General features: G+C 33.2%; 1 pseudogene; it reads right to left on the bottom strand.

Moving 5' to 3' along the window:
• Positions 1 to 2,448: 2,448 nt before the first annotated feature.
• On the bottom strand, positions 2,449 to 5,024 carry LOC104249642 (phenolic glucoside malonyltransferase 1-like; annotated as a pseudogene).
• Positions 5,025 to 7,754: the final 2,730 nt, after the last annotated feature.

Below are 7,754 nucleotides of genomic sequence, written 5' to 3' on the forward strand. Positions count from 1 at the left end.
ACATTTAAAACGTTGGCTTTAAAATAAAGACATGAGCGGTTAGTGGCTATCTGTGCAGATCGCCCCACATATGCTATGGAAGTTTTAATAGATTGAAAGTCTTTAAGATTGAAAAGTTGATGGACTTACTTAATTGGGTTGAGTCTTTAATAGATTGGATCTAATAGTATTAATTTATTACATATGGGCTTAGCCCATATATAACTTAAAGAACATATATGCTAATAATTCGGTTTTTCGGTTAACCGAACTAAAAAATATAATAACCGAAAACCGAACCGAAAAACCGAAATTTTAAAATTTTAAATCGAAACCGTTCGGTTCTGACCGAAATATGCCCACCCCTACTTACTGCCGATGAAATTTTGGTGTTTAGTGACTCTAGAGCGACAAATCAATATTCACACGTAATTGTAAGGCTAACTCAACGTGCACAACATAACTCGAATGGATAATTTAACGTGCCATAATCATAATGTCACGACCCAAAATCCCTCCGAATGAGTCGTGATGACACATAGTCTCTAAAACTAGGTAAGCCCAACATATACCGAAGTGATAATAGATTCTACTAAATAATTGTTGAAAATGAACCAGAAATTTCTAAATAAACCAATAGTCTAAACATGATAAAATATCGCAAAATCAGTAGTACAAGTCATAAGTCTTTCTAGGAGTAATTATACATAATGAATACATCACTGTTCCGGATTAATAGGAAACAATGGAAATAAATACATTAGAAGGTGACTTTGGAGCCTGCGAACGTCCAGTAGGTGTACCTTGAAGTCTCCAGCCGCACAAGCATGAATCTCAAAACCAAATCGATCTGAAGTACCTGGTTCTGCAAAAAAATATGCAGAAGCGTAGCATGAGTACACCACAGTGGTACCTAGTAAGTATCAAGCCTAACCTCGGTAGAGTAGTGACGAGACCAGGTCAAGACACCTACCGAACATGTAAACCTGTGCAGGATATGACATAAAGCTAACAAGAAAGGAATATCAAGGTAATGCCAATAGCAGAAAGAATTCAGATTACAAACAATAGTAATCTGAATTCTGCCTTAAACCCCTTCCTTGGACACCTTTGAAACTCACCTGAGCCCGCGAGAACCCTCCAAACCATCCCAACAAATCTAAATATCCTACATGAACTAATTTGAAGGCTTGAAACTCAAGGTGAAACGTTATAAATCAAATGGCAGCTCAAATCAACTTTAGAATCATTAAAGTTTCAAAGTTCATGCAATAGCGCTAAAATGCACCCGAGCCCCTCGGGTCCTAATCTGAACATATATATAAGTTCAAAATTATCACACAAACTTATTAGAAGCTTTAAATCATGAATCTAAGTATATATATCAAAATCAAGGGTTAAGATTGTTATTTTAACCTTTAAACCTTTCGAATAGCAAGATAGCGTTCCAAAATCTTTCTGAATCCTTCAAGGCCAAAATATATCCGCAAGTTATAAAACACCAAAAAAATCTACAAGAAGTCTCGAATTAAAAAGCAAGGTTTTAGAACTTAAAATGATCAGTTGAGTCATTACACTATGATGCTAACATGACAGCACCATGTGAATTAGCGGGAAACATAAAGTCATGCTCTAATGTATAGTACTTAACAGTGATAAAGCGGAAAGAGTGCATTTTAGCATTACGTGGACAAGAGAAAGTATGACATTACTCAATTACTTAATGAAACTAGTTAAACTTTACATTTCTTAGAGCCACCATTTGATATTTTTTTCATATCTTACTAAGTTATCATCATGCCTAAGCATTTGATTTTCCAGTTTACTTTTTAGAGAACTTAATCAAACCAACATTTGAGCTTAAGGTGGACCGTGATGGTTTTAGGAATAGTGGGTCCCACGAAGCATATTCTGATTGCTTTGTAAGTCCACACCCAAGACATGAATCACAAAATTTTATATTTCTTCCCTTAAAATGCTAAGATCATGATTATTATCATAATCATAAATAAGAAAAAATATTTTAAAGTCAATCCTTTAGGTTTGATTTTGTAACACTAATTTCTCTTGAAGTTTGCAAAATTATCTAACTTCTTTTATTTTAATTTTCTTAAAATAATTCTTTTAATTTATCATTAACGCAAAATGATTAAATTTAACCAATTTAACCTTTTCAATATCATACTCATTTAATTTTATGAAGAAAAATCGCCACATGAAGAGTTTATGTTGAATTAATTGTATTTGAATTTTTAAATATTTTTTATAAAACAACAACGAAACAAAAAAAAATTCAGTGTAATCCCACAAGTGGAGTTTTGGAAAGATAGTGTGCACGCAAACATTACCCTACTTGAATGTAGATATTTTTTATATACAATTATATTATTGGTGAAGTAACTTAAAACATATTGGAAACTTATAACAAAGTAAACTGAAATATTCCAATATAGAAAGAATATCGCGCAATTGAGTAACAAAATATTACTTGGACCAAATCAAAATACACCAAAATCTACCAATCATTGCAGTTACAATTTGAAATATTTCATCTTTAGTCACTCCACCAGAATATGTAAATACAACATTATTTTGTTGTGAAAATATAATTTAGCCGAGCTTGCTACAGAAAGCTAAGCCCGTGGGTGAAAATAGCAGCAAAAGTATTCATTCGAGTTTTGGACAAAGACAAGCCAATCTCTAAATCTCCATTAGAGTTAGAGTCCTTGGAATTACTTAGGGACATTGATACGCCATCACCATTGTCAACAGAAACGAACTCTAACTTTTCTGGCCTACCCCAACCAAAATCAGCAGCATATAAATCAAGCTTTGGTCATCCAGCAACTGAAATCAACCGTTTCGCATTTACAGTACTAAATTCTTTAAACCAATTACCATTTAAGATCCATTCCTCATCCTTCATTCTTTTTTGAATGGCTTCTCCAATTAATTCCACAGCAATTGTAAAACCTTCTTTTCCAACTAAGTCAACATGTCTTGTTCTTGCAATGTACCCCATTAGGCAATTCCCGAAATAAGATGGAGGAATTGGTGGATTGAATCGCGCTCTGCAATCTGCTACACATACGAAAAACTCCATTTCATTCTCGTCTATCATTTCTCCTATTGCAGCTTCTGATTTTATTAAACAAGTCCATACATAAGCACACGTTACGTACTGTGAAAGATGTTACATGAGTTAGACTCGGCCGTTTTGACAAAATTAAGTTCTTGAGCTTCCCAATGTCATCTCGTGCTATGATAAATGTACCTCGAACCTTATCAGGAAGAGTCACAATGTCACACATCTCAACTTTATTTTTCTTCATTTCATCCCATATAGACATCCCTAGTCCATGAGGGTCTTTGATTATAGACCTATCATAAAATGGAATGAACTCTTTAAGAATTGTTCATCTCCACCGAATTTATTGAGCAAAGCCCATGCTTTTGTGAACCCTACTAAGCTAGGACCATCACCAGCGACATGATGGTGAGTTGAACCAATGGGTATGCCATGATGAGGAAAAATTGTCACTTGAATGGCCAAGTGCGGGGCTAACTGGACCCCTGGTGCTAGAGGTGTACATAGGCCGGGTTGGTTCGGATTTTACAATTATCAAACTAAACCAATTGTGTCGATTATTAAATTTAAAGACCAAATCAAACCAATAAAACTCGAATTTTTCAATCTCGATTTTTCTCGGGTTTTCTCGAGTTTTCGGGTTATTTGGGTTTTTTTCGGGTAAAATCTTCGTAGAACAAAATATATAACGTATGCTCAAAATATTTCTTTAGTCCTAGTAAGATACAACTATATAAAATATTTTCCCAGAAAATAATACAAAATATGAGATGTGTCATGGCATTATCCTAAAATATTCAATAATAAAAACAATAAAATTATGGAATATAAATATTGCTAATTAAAAAAACATAATAAAAATAAACATAATCTAAAAGTACTAAGTCATGCTAAAATAAATAGACTAATAAGGGAGTATTAATTACATGATTAAACGCTAAATAAAAATAAAAATATGTTATGCATTTTTATCTAAATTATTGCAAAACAAAAAATAGATATTCAATACATTCTCATTCGTAATATTGAATTGAATGTCTTTTGTTAGCATTAGTATTGATTTGATTTTGGTTTGGCTTTTGTTAGCATTATTTAATTTACTAATATTAATGGCTATACAACTTATTGGAGCATTCAAAAGTTCTAAGTCCAACCTTGAAATAATACCTTAAAAGATAAAATTATGAAATTTTTTAAGAAATTTTTATAAATTACATCACAATAAGTATATTTATATATTAAATATATCTAAATTTTATATATATAGAAGAAGAAGAAGTAATCTTCTTCTAGTCTGTGCAACTTCAAAGAAAATGTATACTTGGTTGGTTGAGAGATTAATAATATTTTTCTTTACACCTAAACAAAAAAAAGTAATGTCGGGTTGGTTTGGTTTCGGTTTGACTTTCTTTAGTTAAAACCAAACCAAACCAATTATGGTCGGGTTTTTTTTCCAACACCAAATCAAACCAAACCATAGTCGGGTTTTTTTTCCGGTTTGACTCGAATTATCGGGTTGGTGCGGTTTATCGATTTCCTTTGTACACCGTGCATTTTGAGCTTCCTTCAACTTAGGAACAAAGGGATAAAAATCCTTTGCATTACGAGGATGGTTACCAATGAGAACACTTATATCCACACCAATCACAGAAAAAGTGACAGATACAGAATCTCCTGTTACATAACGTAATTTAGGATAATCGCTTGAATTCAGTGGACAAGCAACGTTACCAGCTAAGGGTATATAGTGTTTGAGAGTGAGGGAGAGGGAATCTTTAAGACTAGGAATAATGGTTTGGACGAAATGGGATTTGGAAATGGGAAGCTTGTAGAATAAAATCCGCCGATTACGGTGAAAACCTAACCATAGATGATCAAAATATGTGAGAGGGAGTGTGAGCTCAGCTGTACTGCCGGGAGGTGGCGCAACTTGACATTGCTCAATCACATACGCCATTGTTGAAACATTTGGTTAAGAATACACAACGATTGGCTTTTCAATATATATAATTTCATGTAATGAAGAAACTGTTGATTTTCAATATATGAGTGCAAAATAAAGTGATACTCTAATGTATACTCAAGCTTTAAAAAAATAATAAAGTGAAAACAGTGTATCATTATCATTATGAGGGCAAGATAAAGTATGTCATTACTCAGTCTCAGTTAACTAACGGAACTAGTTAAATTTACATTTCGTAGAGCCATTTTTTTTTAATTTCTAACTAAGGTATCACAGTGCCTAAAAATTTAATTTGATAATTTTTTTCTACTCGAAGAAAAAATTGATTTCCAGTTTATTTTTTAAAAAGCTCAATCAAATCAAAATTTTAAAATGTCATATTGAAATCAAAATTAAACAAAACATATAAATACATAAATAAATAAATAACCAAAACTTTTCAGTTCGGCTAGTTCTTTCGTTTGAAATCCGTATGGCTCACAGCCCACATTTCTTGCTTGATTCTCGTTATTTGTTTTAAGTATTTGTTTAATTTTTACTGCTCATTCTTGCAAAAAGAAACAAAAATCACTTTGGCGATTCAAACAATTTATTCTTTAATTATAATTAATATTTAGAAAAAACTTTTAATAAGTTTAACTAAAAAACTTAAGTATGAATTATCATATTTTTGCTGTGGTTAATGTTTAACCTTTGTGATATGAAGTAACTAAATAATGTATCTGAATTCCTTTTTTTTTTTTTTTGGTAATCAGTCCATATGTAAACTAAATAAGTTAATACGCACTTTCATGTACCAATTCGTAAGTAAGAAAAATTGTGTGATCAGCGACTAACATTCAACAACACTAAGAAAACTACTACCTCTACCAATCTTCAAACAATTCCTGATAGTATCATCATGCAACTTCAAAACTCCCCTCATCATATACCTCCAAAACCACAAGATATTATTACAACACAATCTATCATAGTGCCCGACCTTTCTATCCCAAGTTTTAAACAAAAATTAATGGATAAAATGCATGAAGATCAAATCCACATGATCATTGATCCTAACCCCGAAGGAAAATATGTACTACATAATAAAGTGAATGGAGATCATCCCACTCACTTAGATCAGGATCAAATGCAAGGAGTTCAATTATCTCCAGAGGATCTTCAAAGAATATACAATCCATGGAGATTTTTAACCATAATCAAGCTTCAAGGGAAAAAAATCCAACACCATATTCTTAAAAGGAAAATTCAAGATTTGTGGAAAATAAAAGAAAATTTCCCTTTGATTGATCTAGGATCAAACTTCTATATTACAAAGTTCAATAATGAGGATAGTATGCTTAAAGCACTTCATAATGGCCCTTGGTTTATTTTTGGTCATTTTCTTTTAATCCAAAAATGGGTTCCAAACTTCATTGCTTCGGAGGCTAAAATATCAAATACAACCATTTGGATTCGACTACCATAATTACCAATTGAATTCTATGATGGTCTAATTCTACAGAAAGTTGGTAACAAAATTGGTAGATTATTAAAGATTGATGCATGTACTTCCTCCACACTTAGAGGAAGATATGCTAAGCTTTGCATTGAAGTTTCTCTTGAAGTGCCAGTCACCCCTTACGTTTCCATTGGCCAACATAAGCAGGAAATCCACTATGAGGGAGTTAATTTTTTATGCAAAAAAAAAGTGGCAGACAAGGGCATTCAATGGCCAATTGCCAATACATAATATCAAAGACCCCCTGCTAATTCCCAGGGAGTTCAAGCCAACAACCAATCCAAAGAATTGGTTGGAACTCAAGACAAAATGGAAATTTCCCACTCCTGCCCAAGGAAAGCAACTGACAAATGGTTGTGTTCCCCAAGAAGAAAAAATTCAATCATAATACAAAGGTGATACTCTCCACCTCTGGTAAGTCTCACGACCCAATCACCCCCCTCCAGGTAAGTCTTCATCTCTCTTATTAAATGAGTATTCATCAGGTAAATCTCTTAATAATGGTAATACCACTACTACTGCATCTCCTAAAGTTCATGGAAAAAATCAGTTATCTAAGATGTACATTGCTACTGGTAACATGTTTGATGCCTTGATTCCTCTGCCAAAGCTTGATAAATTAGATAAAACTAATATTGATATTAACGAACCAATTTGCATGGCAAGTGACGTGGAAGAAAATCAAGTTAGGACTGTACAAATGGCTAATAAAAAACTCAACCAATTAAATAACATGCAAATCAATAATTCCCTATCTAAGGGTAATGAAACCCTAAGCAACCCTATCAGAGTGCATAATAACCCCCCAATACACGTCATCTTCCAAATGACCCTCTAATCACCCCTAATGATAATAATTCAACTTGCATGGGAGATAATACTCCTCTTCTAAACAACTTATACGTGTCCATGCAACTCTTGGATAACACACAAATGGCTAAAGCAACCAACCACGTCTTAATTACACAATCTACCCAAAATCTTTCAAATCCCACTCCTCCAAGCAACATCAAAGATATGCAAATAGGCCCTACTATAATTAACCACTCTACTCCATCGGTGAGCTCAATACCAGTAGAAGAAAATCCAACACACTCCCACAATATAATCCATTAACTCTCATTTAAAAATGCCAAGGATCCCAATCTCACAAAGAAGAAGGTTCCGACTAGTCCAAATAGTGAGATACCAACGTGCTCTAAACACGTCGAATCCACCTCTTC

Source organism: Nicotiana sylvestris, chromosome 8 (assembly GCF_000393655.2).
Source record: "Nicotiana sylvestris chromosome 8, ASM39365v2, whole genome shotgun sequence".
Classification (NCBI taxonomy): Eukaryota; Viridiplantae; Streptophyta; class Magnoliopsida; order Solanales; family Solanaceae; genus Nicotiana; species Nicotiana sylvestris.